The sequence below is a fragment of the Pelophylax lessonae genome (genome assembly GCF_965119305.1).
Source record: "Pelophylax lessonae genome assembly, chromosome: 4".
NCBI classification, from domain to species: Eukaryota; Metazoa; Chordata; class Amphibia; order Anura; family Ranidae; genus Pelophylax; species Pelophylax lessonae.
In genome coordinates, this window is record NC_138771.1 from 614,118,170 (window position 1) to 614,134,519 (window position 16,350).

General features: G+C 42.9%; 1 pseudogene across 1 annotated transcript in view; it reads left to right on the forward strand.

Annotated features, from left to right (window-relative positions):
- The window catches only part of LOC309552831 (A.superbus venom factor 1-like), a 319,818-nt pseudogene that overhangs the window by 132,081 nt on the left and 171,387 nt on the right, over nucleotides 1–16,350 (forward strand). Inside the window, exons 15-18 of the transcript XR_014226164.1 lie at nucleotides 748–877; nucleotides 6,130–6,204; nucleotides 9,707–9,791; nucleotides 13,125–13,258. The product of XR_014226164.1 is annotated as an A.superbus venom factor 1-like (transcript). The remainder of the gene's footprint in view (nucleotides 1–747; nucleotides 878–6,129; nucleotides 6,205–9,706; nucleotides 9,792–13,124; nucleotides 13,259–16,350) is intronic.

Sequence of the window (16,350 nt, forward strand, 5' to 3'; positions counted from 1 at the left end):
TCTGATGTTATGCCTGCCTCCAATAACCCCCAAAAAATGCCCAAAAAAACGCTTGCTACAAAACCGGCAAGGTGTGAAAATAGAGGAGCCATATCCCTGTTCTATAAGTGACCTAATACAAACAATCTTTTTTTTTTCTGGTTCTGGACATGCTACAGAGCTGAAACTTCACAGGTACACTTGTTAGACCCCCCAGACACTAAATCCAAAGTCAAGTTTTTTTGATTACTGAAGTTCGGGTCCCATTGATTTCAATGGGGTTCTGAAATCCGGGCCGAACTTTCTGAAAGTTCTGGTGTTCTGGTCGAACCGAACTTTTGAAAAGTTCGATCATCCCTATTTATGATGGAGAATTAGATAACGATGGGTGTAATGAAATGATGATGATAAAGGTCATAATGATGGCAAGCAAGGTTTACAATGCAATACGATCCATATAAAAAGTTACAAAAGGCTCATGCCTGCCAAGGGTGGTTAGGAGAGTATGATTATAAGCATGTGGATGTTAATGCTTTTGATAATGAAGATGGTTAAAGAGGATGTCAACGGTGATGAAGAAAAGTTGTGATAATTAAGGCAAAAACAATGTCTTTGAGAATGAGTAAACTATTGATGATATTGATGAAAGAAACCATACTGATGATTAAATGATCGGAGCAATAGTGACAGACTTGTTGATATTGATTTCGATTTTGATAATGCTCATCCAAATGTTAATGAAAACTAATTTTGTCTCTTCAGTTTTAGGTATGGGATTCAGTGGAGAAATATGACACTGGCTGCACTGCAGGAGGTGGTGCTGATGCTGCAGGAGTGTTTTATGATGCTGGATTGGCATTAAGCAACAGTTTCCATGGTTCCACAACTAAAAGATCAGGTGACGCTAATGCATTATTTGATTATTTTCAAACTACAACATACCCTTGCTCTGATACAAGCTAATAGCTAACCTAAAGTGGAACTTCACTGCATCTGAGCTCTAAACCAAAAATGCTTTTCAATTCATTTTTACTATTCAGAGCAATCTCCGCCATTCATCCATGTCTCCATGCTTTATTTTGCTAAGAAATCAGTGAACCCCCCCCCCCCTAGCATTTTTGGATGTGGCTCTCTTGAATAAGGGCAGATGATTCATGTAGCATTTACTTACTGGAATCTATCTGCCCTTAGCACAGGCATGCAGGTGGGAGGGTGTGCTTAGCTGAGTAAGCTCCTGTCCCTCTCCTGAAGACTCATAGGATGAATTACATCAATTACCTATGCATGGAAAGCAGGAAGAACTGATAAAATGTAAAAAAAAAAAAGTTTAAAAGGTCAGCCGCTTGGGACGGCACCATTTAGAGAATGCTTTAGAGGTCAGTGACATCACAATGTAGCAGGGACCCAAAGATGCTAGTGGGGAATCACTGGAATAGTGGTGTCTACTACAGTGATTTCAGCTTCTGGAGAGATCTCACAGGTATGGTAAATGTATACTTACATTGGTCCAAGCTGGACCAATGTAAAAAATGCCATACTTGGAATAGTTCAAGTTCTGCTTTAAGGCTCCAAAGCAACTAAAAATGCATTCAAATTCTTTCTTCTGCTATCTGTACCAATAACAATGTGACAGTGGTAATGAATTCAAGTGTTTTTTCACCAATGCCAGAAGTCTGCCAAGAAAAATAGGTGGGTTAGAAGCTCTGTTGCAGGGGGGGGAACTATGATTTATTTGGTATTGCTTAATCTTGGCTTCATTCTTTACATTAATGGGCTATTAATAATCCTTGATATGCTTTTTTTCGGGAAGACAGGGTAAAGTGGAAAGGTGATGGTGTCTGTCTCTGTGAGAAGTGATCTCAAAGCAAGAGTGAAAGAGGACCTACTTGATGGAGAGTGTGATGAGGCTGAAGCATTATAGGTGGAATTGCACATGGGTGTGCATAGGTTATCATTGGAGTTTGTTATAGACTGCCCAGAGTTAATTAGGAGGCGGAGACTCTTTTCACAGATAGAGAGGGCTGCAAGGGCATGGACAGTGAAAATAAAGGGGATTTTTAACTACCCGGAAATTGACTAGAGTAATGGCACTGTAACAGTTAAAGGGCAAACATTTATAAACCTATTACAAGATTATTACCTATTACAATAACGATTACCATTTTAGGGTACAGTTCATAGAGGTCCAAACTAGGAATGATGCTCTGCTGGATCTGGTAATCTCAATTTCAAACTATGCAGAGCTTATTACTAATTTTCATATAACAGAAGATCTGGGTAGCAGTGGCCATAACATGATTTCATTTAATGTTAGCTGTAAGCAACAAGCATATATGGGAAATACAAAACCACTTAACTTTAGGAGGGCAACATTTCCAAGGATGAGGGCTGCTCCCTAAGACTTAGACTTGGAGAGAATGATGCCATTGATGAAGACAGAACAGAAATGGCAATTCTTAAAAAAAAAAAAAACTGTATGGGAACTCACTGCAAAGTATATTCCCATGGGCAAAATGTTTAAAAGGTTCTAAAACCTATGTGGCTTATGAACAAAGTTAAAAAAAGCTATAAATATTAAGAAAAGAGCTTTTAAAAAAGTATGAAAATGAAGAAACACTATCATTGTTTAAATGTTACAAAGAATATAGCAGAATGTAAAAAGCAAGGCCGCAAAAAGTGAAAACAAATGACAGATTGCAAAAGATAGTAGGACAAACCCTAAAAAAGTCTTCAAATATATTAATAGTAAAAAGATCAGGTCTGAGCATGTAGGCCCTTCACAAAATAATCTAGATTGGGTGACTGGTGACAAAGAGAAGGCAAATGTATGAAATCTTTTTTTTAGCTCTGTGTATACAAAGGAGTATGGGAAAGCCCATGTCCATAATGAGGATGATATTGACACAGCCCCAAATGATCCACAATGGCTCAAAATTGATATGATCCAGAAATATTTAGACAGAATGAAGGTGGATAAAGCACCTTGACCAGATGGCATACACCCACAGATCCTAAAAGAATTGAGCTCTGTCATTTCAAAGCCATTGTTTCTAAATTTTAGGGACTCTTTAATGACTGGAATAGAACCACTGGATTGGCGTAAGGTCAATGTGGTGTCTATATTTAAAAGGGATAAAATTATTTACCAAGTAACTAGACCAGTTAGTTAAACTTCTATAGTTGGGAAGATACTGGAGAGTTTAATAGAAGACCACATACTATAGATGAGTTCTTGCTGGAAAAAATATCTTAGGCAACAGACAGCATGGATTCATGAAAGACAGAAGCTGTCAGACAAATCTGATTTCTTTTAATGAGGAGGTAAGTAAAACCTTGGACAGCGGGGTGGCTGTGGATGTGGTATACTTGGATTTTGCAAAAGCATTTTAAACAGTTCCGCACACACCACTAATGTGTAATATAAAGTCTACAGGCCTGGAAAGATCAGTTTGTAAATGAATACAAAACTTCCTAAAAGACTGAATTCAGAGAGTAGTGGGTGATGATTAGCGGCGGCTGGTGCTCAACATTTTTTGGGGGGCGCAAACAGAAAAATTTAATAGGCATTGCTTTGTGGCAAAAAACGCTGTAAAAAATTGCGTGACTTTGAGGTCACAAAAGTGTGAAAGGGGCCTTCAGTAATCAAGGTATAGTGAGCCCCCTTTCAATGCAGAGTGACCAGCGTGCCCCCTTTAAATGCAGAGAGATCAGTGTGCCCCCTTTCAATGCAGAGAGATCAGTGTGTCCCCTTTCAATGCAGAGAGATCAGTGTACCCCCTTTTAATGCAGAGAGACCAGTGTGCCCCCTTTCAATGCAGAGAGATCAGTGTGCCACCTTTCAATGCAGAGAGATCAGCGTGCCCCCTTTCAATGCAGAGAGATCAGTGTGCCCCCTTTCAATGCAGAGAGATCAGCGTGCCCCCTTTCAATACAGAGAGATCAGCGAGCCCCCTTTCAATACAGAGAGATCAGCGTGCCCCCTTTCAATACAGAGAGATCAGCGTGCCCCCTTTTAATGCAGAGAGATCAGCGTGCCAGCTTCAATGCAGAGAGATCTGTGTGCCCCCATTCAATGTAGAGAGATCACCGTGCCCCTTTTCAATGCAGAGTGACCAGTGTAGCGTAGTGTGCCCGCCCCCCCAGTGCACTTACCTGATGCAGCGGCGGCTTCTCCTCAGTCCCCCGGCATCTCCTTGAGTCCTCCCGCCTCCTCCTCGGCCAATGGCATGGTTTTTTGCCTTTCGGCCAATCAGGAAGCGGGTATCGGACCCACTTCCTGATTGGCCAGGAGGAGGATCCGAGTGACAATAGCGAATTTTCATTCGCTATTTTCACACAATGGGTGGGCCCCGGGTCCTCCCTTTTCTGAAGCCTATTAGAGCCTCTGGCTCTAATCAGGTGACTCAGAAACAAAAAAAACATTGAGCTCCATGAGTCCGTGCAGATTAGGGGGCCAGATGCATGGATGGAGGGGCGGCGCCCCTGCACGCCCAACGCACCGGCTGCCACTGGTGATGATTCTTACTCCCATTGGTCTAAGTTTTTAAGCGGTGTACCCCAAGGTTCAATGTTGGTACCTTTTACTTTTTCTTATATTTATAAATGATAGGGTCTGGGATTAAAGGTACCATTTCAGTCTTTGCAGATGAAACCAAGCTATGCAATAACGTCCTTACGGGATGTCTCCAACTTACTAGCCAACCTCAATGCACTGTTCAATTGGGCAACTTTTGTATGTGGCAGATGAGGTTTAATTATAAATGTAAAGTTATGCACTTGGGGGTAAGTATATGCATGCATCAAACAAACTAGGGGGAGAACGACAGGGAGAATTAATGGTGGAAAAGGATCTGGGTGTTTTGGTAATCTTAATAATAGCATGCAATGCCAAGCTGCGGTTTTCGAGCAAGCTAAATCCTTTCTTATTAAAAGAGGTATGGACTCCAGAGAGAGAGAGAGAGAGAGAGATAATTTTGCCCGTGTACAAATCATTAGTAAGACCTCGTCTGGAATATGCAGTACAGTTTTGGGCAGCAGTCCTCAAAAATGATATTGGGGAACTGGTGAAAGTGCAGAGAAGAGTAACCAAACTGATAAGAGGCATGGAGGAGCTCAGCTATGAGGAAAGATAAGAGGAACTGAATTTATTCTCTCTTGGGTTTAGGAGATTAAGAGGGGATATGATAAACATGTATAAATACATAAGGGGTCCATATAGTGAACTTGGTGTTGAGTTATTCACTTTAAGGTCATCACAGAGGACAAGGGGGCACTCTTTATGTATGAAGGAAAAGAGATTTAATCTTCAAATACAGAAAGGCTTCTTCACAGTAAGAGCTGTGCAAAAGTAGAAGAGTTGGTTCTGTCCAGCTCAGTATATGGCTCTAAAGAAGGCCTCGATTCTTTCCTAAATGTACATAATTTTACTGGATACTAACATTTATAGGTAAAGTTGAACCAGGGAATATCTGAATGCCTCTCGGGGATCAGAAAGGAATTTTTTCACCTGCTGGATCAAATTGGTTCATGCTTTGCCTTCCTTTGGATCAACTGTGGGTATAGGATTGTGTATATGGGATGGTCTGATCCCCCTTTTATTGGTTAAACTAGATGGACTTGTGTATTTTTTCAACCAGACTAACTATGTAACTATATGTAACTATGTACCAGTAAATACACATTTTTAGTTATTATTGTAAAATTTGCCAGAAACAAATTTTTAGTACGAATACAGCTCGCGTGGTGCTTTCTAAAATTTTCTACAGTGCCACCAAAGTACAAACTGGTGTGCAGCAAAATACTTTGTATTGGTATGGACATTTCCAAACCCCCAACGGATGATTACAAGAGTAAATCTATGACCTCTATATGACTGGGGTTGTGCCTGTTTAGAATATGTGTTTTCTAAATTAATATTAGTGCATTTTTTGAGATGCAAGCTACCCGCATGGATTTAAATGGGTGGAGACAGGTAGGGGTCCCCCTAACCATCATTTATACAGCCACTGTATCTGAGAGTTACAGCTAGCAGGGATACCGGCAATAAGGGGATTTGCAAAGTGATACAATATATGATAAAGAATCAGTCAGAGGAAGTGAAACCTGTGTCGTTTTGTTAACATTTTTACCTAATTTTCTTTTCCCTAACAGAACCTTTGTGCCAAGGAAGATTAAAGCGTAGACGACGTGACACAGCATTATTAATTCAAACAAAGAACTCTAAAGGTAAAACTTGTTTTTTTGTCAGGTTTATTTTAAAGCAGTAGCAAACCGCTGGAAAAAAAAACCTGTAAGACAATGGCATAATGTGCTAGTATACATCACATACTTGCACATTAGGAAATACTCACCTTAGAACAAAGCCCTTTCAGCAGTGCCCACTCACTACTGAGGGGGATGACATCTTTACCCATCTTTTCTTCCGGGATCACAGGCTCTGGCGCTGTAAGTTGCCGGAGCCGCAATGACGTGCATACGTGCGCAGAAGCCAGTGGTTACGGCAAGAAGCTCTGAATGTCCGGCATTGTATGCCGGACCTTTAGAGCGCAAACGCCGCTGATGCCGCTGAATGCAGGGTGATTTTCTCCAAAATGGTGCACCATTAGGAGGTATTCATTTTACCTACAGGTAGGCCTTAATATAGGATTACCTGTAGGTAAAAATAGCAAAGCGGGGTATACACTGCTTTAATTGCTTTGTATATTTTTAAACTGATGTTCTGTATTTTTTTTCTTTTACTCTATGTATAAATTTTTTGTCTTGCAAATAAACCATTAAAAACATGACAAAGACTCCATCAAATACCAGCCTCTTCTTAAAAACATTACGGAAGACCTTAACAAATGGAACAAATCACAATTCTCATGGTTCAACAGGGCGGCAATTATTAAAATGAACATCTTACCTCGCATACTCTACCTCCTCCAGACACTACCCATTCAATTACCAAAGGCCTTTTTCCACTCTTTGAGAAGAACTTGTTCCTTCCTGTGGAACCATAAGCGCCCCAGACTGAGCCATGCCCAACTCATAAAACCCAAAAGTTTGGGAGGGATTGGCCTGCCCGATATACTCTACTATTACTGGGCCTGTCACTTGCAATGTATTGTGGATTGGAATATCCACTATCCACAAAGGACTGGGTAAGCCTAGAGAATTTATTTTCCAAACACCCACTATGCTGTACACCATGGATTCAACTAAACCTTCTCCCTAAAGACTTAACGGAGCAACCCCTAATAGGAGCCTCCCTTTCCTGCTTCTTCGAAACTTGTCGTAAGCTCACCATCTCTTCTACCCCGAGCTTAATGACTCCACTAGCTATGAATCCAGATTTCCCTCCAGGACTCCCACCCCATCCACTCTCATCTAAACAACCCGCTACTGGTATATGACTACACCACCTCCTCCTCAGAGGTAAACTTAAACCATTTGAAAGTTTGAACGCATTAGGGGCCAACCCCCGCCTAACATTTTTAGACTACCTGCAAATCAAACACTACATTAATAAGATCCAACGCGCAATTGACCTATCCAAAGCCCTCACACATTTGAGAAAGTTTGTACGTCCCAATCTCCCCAAAGACACATTATCTCGACTATATATCACATGCTTTGGAATAACACTCAAGCGGGCGACGGGAAGATATGCAAGGCTTGGGCCCGAGACCTTCACGAGGATCTTTCTCACAAAAACTGGGAACATATATTTCGCCACATGCACAAAGACTCAATTAATGTCTCTGTACAAGAGAATAATTATAAATTACTTTCTCGATGGTACCGCACCCCTGCCATTCTACACAAGTAGAACGCCTCCATATCTTGCACATGCTGGAGATGCCAACACAGTAAAGCCAACCTCCTGCACATATGGGGGTAATTCCCATCTATTCTACCCTTATGGAACACAGTTTACAAACTCACCCAGAAAATAACTGCCCTCTCATTGGCCTTCACACCTGTACAGCTCCAACTCCACCACCACGACTCCTCCACTACATCATACTTCAAGTCCTTAGCAATGATGCTAATCAACGCAGCTAAACTCTGCATACCTAAACTATGGGGCACCCCCAAAATTCCATCCATATCAGACTGGTTTCAACATATAGACAAAATAATGCAAATGGAGCAAGAAAACACTCAGCACAAAGGACCACAAATCTTACTCGCCCAGCGCTAAATGATAGTAATATTAAATTGTGTTAAAACTGCCTCTTAACAGGTGACAGCTGCTGCTATTAATCAAATCATATATACCAAAAGGTGCATTAGAGTCACTCTTAAGATTGAATAAATCTATAACACTAGCAGCGCTATATTAAGCACATCAAATAAAACTGCTTATAATGGACCAATGTAAAAGGACCGCTTGCAAGATATGAAAGTCCCAAAAATATAGAAAGTACACAGTCCAGTCTGGATGCACAACCAACAGGAGGGAGGGTGTGAAGGATTCCCAGAAACCTCTTCTTAAATCACCACCACCAAGAAGTGCTCCCCATCAAATTGGGCACTCACCAGACTGTTGTAAAATGCACGCATGTAACTCTTAGAAAGATCCTCTTTCCATGGGCATCAAGTCAGTTGCACTGTGGTTCCAATCTTAATCCAACCTCCATCTACATTCCACTCACAAGTGCCGTGTCATGGAACACATAAGAATAGAGCGGGGACACATACCGTACAATTTATTGGATATCACATAGATAAAACAAATGTGCCCCGTTCCCATCAAAACCCTACTTACAAAAGTGCATGTAATGGAGGCACAGCAAACGCATGGGACATGCTGTACATCCACCGCCGCTGCCCATGAGGCTAGGTACCGTAGCGTCCGGAGCTTGTGGCACGGCTTGGCGTGCCATCTGATGTAACTATGGCGTCCGCGCACTCACCCACTGATGCGTTTCATCATTACGGACTTCCACTGAGAGAGCGCTCAATCATCCACTAAGGCTTTTTGCCAAAGGAGCATTTACTCCTCATGTCTTACGTGTTTTAACTTTCAAATATTTTATTGAAGAAGATAAAGGAATTACAAACAGTCATTACTGACAACAAAAAATATGGTAATAGAGCATTATTTGAACATAAGCAATGCGAAACAACTTTGAGGAACAAAGAAGAAAATGCACTTGCCATTGAAAAGCACTAGCTAAACATGTGGCTCAATAATTTTTCAAATTACAAAGAGGTCATTTGTAAAGATGAAACATCTCCAGGTCCTCCCAGGAGCCGAGAAAACCAATTTCAGGAGGTGGAAGTAAAAAAGTTAGGCTGGCGAGTGGAACCCTGGCCCCAAGCACCCATGAGGGTTGCAACACATTTGGGGACCTGGCTGCTCACCAAACAGTGACAGAGCTCCATCAGGAAAGAAGGCCCTGTGCATATAAGAAAATATGCGAGTGGGAAGTAGGCTCCACATGAAGGAGTAGGGGATGCCCCAACCTGCAAAAGGTGGCCAAGATAAAAGAAGGGAACAGATAATGGGGAAGAGGAAACCATAGAGAAAAGGAGAGAAAGAAGGTAGGGTAAAGGGGGAAAGGAAGAAGGGGAAAGTCACCGGGGGAGATTCAGGAGTAGCGTTCTATGGAGGATCACAGTGGAACGTGTAGATATTGCACCCAGGGGTCCCAAATAGCTTCAAACTTTGCCACCCAGTCCTGTAAGACAGCTACTATCTTTTCCTGAGTCATTATCCAAGAAATCTTCCATTTGGCAGAATTCAGAGAGACTGAAGGCTGTTTCCAAGCTTTGGCCAGAGTGAGCTTCGCTCCCAGGAGCATAAAGAACACTAGCGCTGACAGGTATTTGGAATATTTGTGTGGAAAAATCATGCAGGAAGACCATTTGAGGCGTCTGAGGAATCTGGAGGCTCGTAACCAGCCGAAGCAAGTGGAAAAATTTCTTCCAAAATGATTGGATTTTGGGGCATGACCACCAGGTATGAAGGAAAGAGCCCTGGTGTTCACACCCCCTGAAACACAATGGGGAGGTGTTAGGGAACATGAGCGCCAGATGGGCTGGTACTAAATACCATTGGGTCAGAATTTTAAGGTTCATTTCAATGATTGAAATGTGTTTATTATGCCCTTGAATGATCTGTGGAAAATGCGATGCCAAACGTCCGATGAGTAATCCGACTGTAAATCATGCTCCCATTTGAGAGCATAAGGAGTTATATCTGAGGGTTCCATTAGAGCATTATAAATATTTGATATGCCCCCCTTAGTTCTGCGGACTCAGAACACCACCTTTCGTATGGTGTCAAAGTCGAAGGTACACGGTTGTCTGACCACATTGTATGCAGGAAGTGGGAAATTTGAATGAACCAGAATTTTTTCAAAGCCGGTATCTAAGTTTGTTAATGCAATGGGAGAGAGAGAGGGGGCCGGAGGGTGACAGGAAGTGCCCTATGAGATATAGACCTTTGTTCGTCCACCATTGAAATGCCTTTATGTCATGCCCGGGTAAGAATAGGGGGTGATGAAACAGGTGATTTAACGGCTTCATAGTCGAGACCAGTGTGGGGAGTTGATAGAGCTGTCTACATAATTTGATTGAGTGCGAAAGGGTGGGTGCTAAGATCGCTGGTTGAAGCTTAGGTGGGCACCAGGCGACATAATCCAGTGTATAGTGGGGGATCGCCTGCCTCTAAATTTTAATCCAGTCAGATTTAGGACCGCGAGTGTAAATCATAGAAAACTGGGCCAGTTGAGCTGCCTGGTAATATTTCCAAAAATTGGGTAAGGCCAATCCGCCCTGCATTCTGTCTAAATAAGACTGACCACGAGCAAAGGTAACCCTTTTTTCCCCAAACAAATTTTACTATACTGGATTGTAAAGTTATATGGCTTTTATTGAGGGGGATGGGTAGTGATCGAAAAAAATATAAAATCCTCAGAAAGGAGAGTTATTTTGATGGAGTTTATTCTACCCAGCCAGGAGAGATTGTGATGATCCCAGCTGGACAGATCGGCTTTCAATTTTTTATTTAAGGGAGAATAATTGGCCTGGTATAGGGTGTCGATTGATGGGGTAAGATGTACTCCTAAATAAGGGATCGAGGACTTACACCTCACAAATGGGAAAGAGGGTTTCAAGGCCTCGAGGGAGGGCGTTGGGACGGATATGTTAAGTGCCATGGATTTGGATAAATTCACCGTGATGGCCAGAGGCAAGAGAAAATTTGCAAAGTATGTTGTATGTGCATAACGTTAGGGATCAAAATGATCAGGGAAGTTGAGAAAAGCAATACACCGTCCACGAAGAGTGCACATTTGTGTTCCATTGGACCACAATGAACACCGCGGATGTCTGGGTGGTGGCAAATCGCTATCGCTAAGGATTCAATGGCGATTGCAAATATAAGAGGAGAGAGGGGGCAACCTTGTCTGGTGCCCCTCTTAATAGGAATAGAGTCGGAGTAGTGACCTAAAATGCGGATGTGGGCTGATGGTGATGAATAGAGGGCTTTTAAAATGTTGAGGAATTTAGTGCCAAAACCCCACCTCTGGATGGTCTCGAAAAGGTAAGGCTATGAGATTGAGTCAAATGCTTTATGTAAATCGAGGGAAAGAAGTAAAGTCTCTTGGGGAGAGCTGCCATCCCACCTGGAGTTGGTCAGAGAAATTAGATCCATAGCTCTCCTAATTTGGTCGGAGCCCTGCCTCCCTGGGATGAATCTCGATTTGATCTTTATGAACATAAGCACTAATGAAGGGGGAGATTCTGTTGGAGAGGACAATATTTTTAAGTCTACGTTATTGTGAGATATGGGTCTATAATTGCAAATATCGCTGTGGTCTTTTACCGGTTTAGGGATGACCGAAATGTATGCCAAGTTCAAAGTCCTGTCAACAGACTCTCCTTTTTGCAGAGCATTATAAAACTTACTCAGATGGGGAGCTAAAGTAGGCCCGAAAGTTTTGTAATAGATTGAGGAGAACCCATCTGGTCCGGGAACAGACCCTGTCTTTAAAGCCTTGATCACATTCAAGATTTCTAATTCTGAGATGGGGGTCCTCTAGTATTTCCCTATGTTCTCGACTAAGGCGTGGAAGTGGTAAGTCATCCAGAAAGGACTGTGCTTCCCGGGAGGGGGAGGGAGACTGAAAATCATACAATTTTGAATAAAAGGAATGAAATGACTGCAATGCCTGTTGTGGATTTTGGGATAGTGTTCCCTGCGTCGGGGTAGGGTCCTGTTTGTGGGCTTTACTAAGCGCAAGAAAGTCTGATTTCAATTTGAGGAGATCAGCCCGGCATTTAAGATTGGAGGTGGTTTGAATTATCTTCCCCCTGATCACCGCCTTGTGTGCTGCCCAAATGGTTTCAGGGGAGACCTCTGGAGTAACATTGGAAGAGAAGTATTCCTCAAGTTCTTTGGACAAGATATTGCATTATACTGGATCGCTCAAAAGAGCTTCATTATGACGCCACCGGAATGTGCCGTCATGAGCTTGGGTGCAATTTAGTAATAGGATAACCATGGCATGGTCAGAAATAGGGGAGTCCCTGATAAAAGACTTTACCGTGTGAGGGATGGTCTTAGTATAAACAAAGATGTGATCTATCCTCGATAAGATATTATGTGGGGCCGAGAAGTGTGTATAGTCTTTGGCACTGGGGTTAAGTTCCCTCCACATATCTACTAGCCCTGCCGAGAAGAGCAACTTGGCAATCTGGGTGCTCTGCTTGGGAGGGCGGCACAAAGAAGGGTTATCCAGACGCAATTTTTCCAGACCTTGATCTAGGGCTATATTAGAATCCCCCCCCATTATTAATATACCTTCAGCCTGGGTAATGACGTGTGGCTCGATGGTGGAAAAAAAGATCCTGGCGTTTATTTGGGGCATAATAGGAGAGGAGGGAGTATGTGGTCCCTCCCATGGAGCCTATCAGAAGTAAAAACCTACCCTCCTGATCCTCTAACTTCCATTTGAGATTGAATTGGACATGGCGTGCGAAAAAAATTGCAACACCCTTGGTTTTATCAGTGGCATTCGCCAAATAAAATTGTGGGTATTTGGGGTGGACAAACACCAAAGGTCTATAAGAAGCCAGGAAATGAGTCTCTTTTGTGAATGCAATATCAATGTGGTGAGAGTTATATGAATTGAAAAGCTTACGTCTCTTAGTCGGGGAATTAATCCCTTGGACATTGTGAGAAGAAATCTTCCAAGAACAGGAAGAGGTATCCGGGGGTTCATCGAGTCAGCAGAACGTGGAGTGCTGGAGGTGGAGCATATTGATGAGTCCTGTGCAGCTCAAGGTAGGAGACAAAGCTTAAACTGGGAGCAGGCCCTAAAAGGTGTAAATCCTGTCGTGAAGAGATAAGGGGACCCGCTGGTGACCAGAGGGGGGGGGGGGAAGCAGAAGGGGGAGAAACAAGAAAAAGAAAAAGGACAAGAAAGGAGAGCCACATATACATGAGTACATGCAAATAATAACTGTACCAAGAAATCCCAACCCAATACAGGTAAGGTAGGCCAGACCCTAACTAATCCTGAAACCCAGAGATGCCTGCGAGGAGCAAAGGCATCAGCCCCAGTCCACGTGTGGGAAAAATTCCCATGCAGAGAGGTAGCGAGGTGCAGCAGAGATCCCGCTTTGACTAGACACCCCAGCAAAGAAAAAGTGAAAGGTGCCACCAAAAAGCTGCAAAAAAAGGAAAAGGGTGTATAACCCGCAAAGAAGTATCAAAAGGCTTCAAACTGGAGAAAAATTTAAAAGGTAATGTCCAACACACGTGAACTAAAAATACCTCAAAGGGGAACGATGTAGTTTTGCAACAGTGGGGTCGGACCCTCACAGGCCATCAAACAGGAGTGAGTCCTGCTGAAAATAGTGGAACACCAGCCAGGTCGTGAAGTTTCTTAGGGTGGTCTTGCGTCTTTGGCCCATTTGAAGTGTTGCTTCTGCCAAGCTGGAACTAGGGGGCTCTGAGGAGAGGGGCGTTTGGAGGATCCAGAGCGTCTGTTCAGAGCGGAGGAGGTAGATTCTTGGGAGATGAGTCCAAGTTTCAAGAGGAGCTGTTCCCCGTCTGGGAGAGCCGAGAAGCTACAGGTTTTGTGCTGATGAAGAAAGGTGAGGCGAAAAGGAAAGGACCACCAATACTTAATCGCTTTTTGTTGTAGGGCTTAAGAGCCCGCCGTTTCTGAATAGTAGTGGGCGATAGATCTGTGAAGATTTGAATTGGGTGGCCTTGGATAGATAGTTGCTCGGAGTGTCTAGAGAACTTCCTGACTTTGTAGAAGTGCGGTTTCACAATAATGTCCCTTGGAGAACCATCAGGAAGGAGGGCTCTGAGGGCCCTATGAGCTCTATCTAGTTCAAGGCAGTGAGGTGGTATGTCAGGAATCAAGTCCTGGATGAATGTGGTAACAACCTCGTCAATGTCTTTAATACTTTCAAGCAATCCTCTGATTCTAAAATTATATCTTCTGGATCTATTCTCAAGCTCATCGATTTTAGACAGAGCAGTGTCAAGTTGGTCATGTAAATCTTGCATTCTGGCAGAGTTTTGGTTAACCTTAAGAACAGTTTGGTCTGTTTTAAGTTCAATAGCTTCAAGTCTGGAACCCAGGTTCTGGAGATCATTGTGAATGGCAGAAGTGATCTGAGAAGCAGTCTGTGCCAGGCCCTTAAATAGCATCTGAGAAAAAGTAGCCATGAGATAAGAAAAATCCTGCTGGTTAGGATTAGGGAAGGACAGGGAGCCCTGTGACCGGCTCGGGAGGTCCGGGTAGGCCGCAGCCAGGGACTGTGTTAATTCATCAATCGTTCTCTCCAGGAGAGAGACTGTGGAGGCTGAAGACAGGATTTGTGGCAGTTCCAGGGGAGTAGCTGGGCTGTGGGAGACTGACCTTTGTTGCGGAATGTGTGTTGGAGCGTCAGCAATATCCTCCCCTTCATCGGGTGCTGTGAGGAGATGCGGCCGCCATCTTAGGGCTGCAAGGGTTAGAGGCCACAGAATTCAATTGCCGTGAGAGGTCCCTACAGACCTGAGAGCCGAGCATTGGGGGTCCCGTGGAGAGCACCAGGTGACCAGGTGTTGATCGGTATCCGGGGGAGGTGGTGAAGTGCTGGTGAGCGCAGTGGGCTGTCTAATGCGTTGGAGCGGGACGGAGCTCCCTGACTAAGCCGCCATTCAGGGAGCCACCACGCATGTGCCTTTCTTACCTGTTTTAATGCTCTGTACAATGTATTATCTACATTTGTTGTTAAATCTTATTTGCTTCTATAAAATTAGTTTGGGAAAAAAAAAAAAACATGGCAAAGTATTACCAAAGCACTAGGAGTTAGCTAAATGGCACAGCAGAGGCTCTGTGCTTTACAGCTACCTTTGTCTGATTGAATCTTCAGATTGGGCCCTCCAATAAGGGATGTGTGGCTTTTGAGGTGACCCTTTCAGTTCTGTATTAGGACTTGTGTTGACAGGGAAATGCAGGTACCTTTCATGTGCTTTCAGCTCCAATTCGACCGGCATGTGCACTTTCAGTTACCTCCTTCCAGGCATCAAGCTACTTAGACCTGTTTTTGCATTCACACTGACTTGTATGGGAAGAAAAGCAGTTCTAAAGCCTATTGGCACAGGATCAGGATGGTCAACTTTGTTTTTGCCCTCCCCTTGTAGCACCCCAATCTTATTATTATTTTTTTTTTGTACACATACAGTCTAAGGGTGAACATGCTTACAAAACAGAAAATTACATTAACAATCTCATTAGTGTTTTTCTGCTTCTTTATTGTAAAATTGGCAGGCTGGGGGCTGGTCATAGCCTGGAGATTAGATTCCTAGCTATTGTTTTTCGCAGGAGTACCTGCTGCAAAAAACTAGCTGAGCGGAGTTACACGTATATATTTCAGGTGTGTTTTTTTTTTTTTCTCAGAAATTATCTAAAAAATGCCAAAAAATTGGAGCTAAATGTAAACCCAAATTCTGGGGATTTTTTTGTTTTTCCAATAAAATGCTTCCTTAACAGTTGTAAAAAAAAAAAAAACAATTTAAATGAAAGTGCCATACCTATGTTAAGGGGGCCACATACAAATTCATTCTGATAAAAGTAAGAGGTACAATCCAAGAAAGGTAGTCAATGGGGGGTCCAAGAATGCCTTTTCTTCAGAGCTTGATTGCTAACAGTGCAAACACACTAGAAGGGAATTGAACCTACAATGGCATTTTTTTCTAGTGAATTATAAGCATAGGCTTTCAGCAGCTTGTGTGTTGTCAATCAAGCCTCAATAAAAGGGGCAATCTTGGACCCCCAAAAGCTTTGGCTACCTTTTTTGGATTGTCCCCCTGACTATTTACGGTATAAAGTTTTTTTTTTATATCTGGACCTCTGAGCAGTGGTGTGGTGC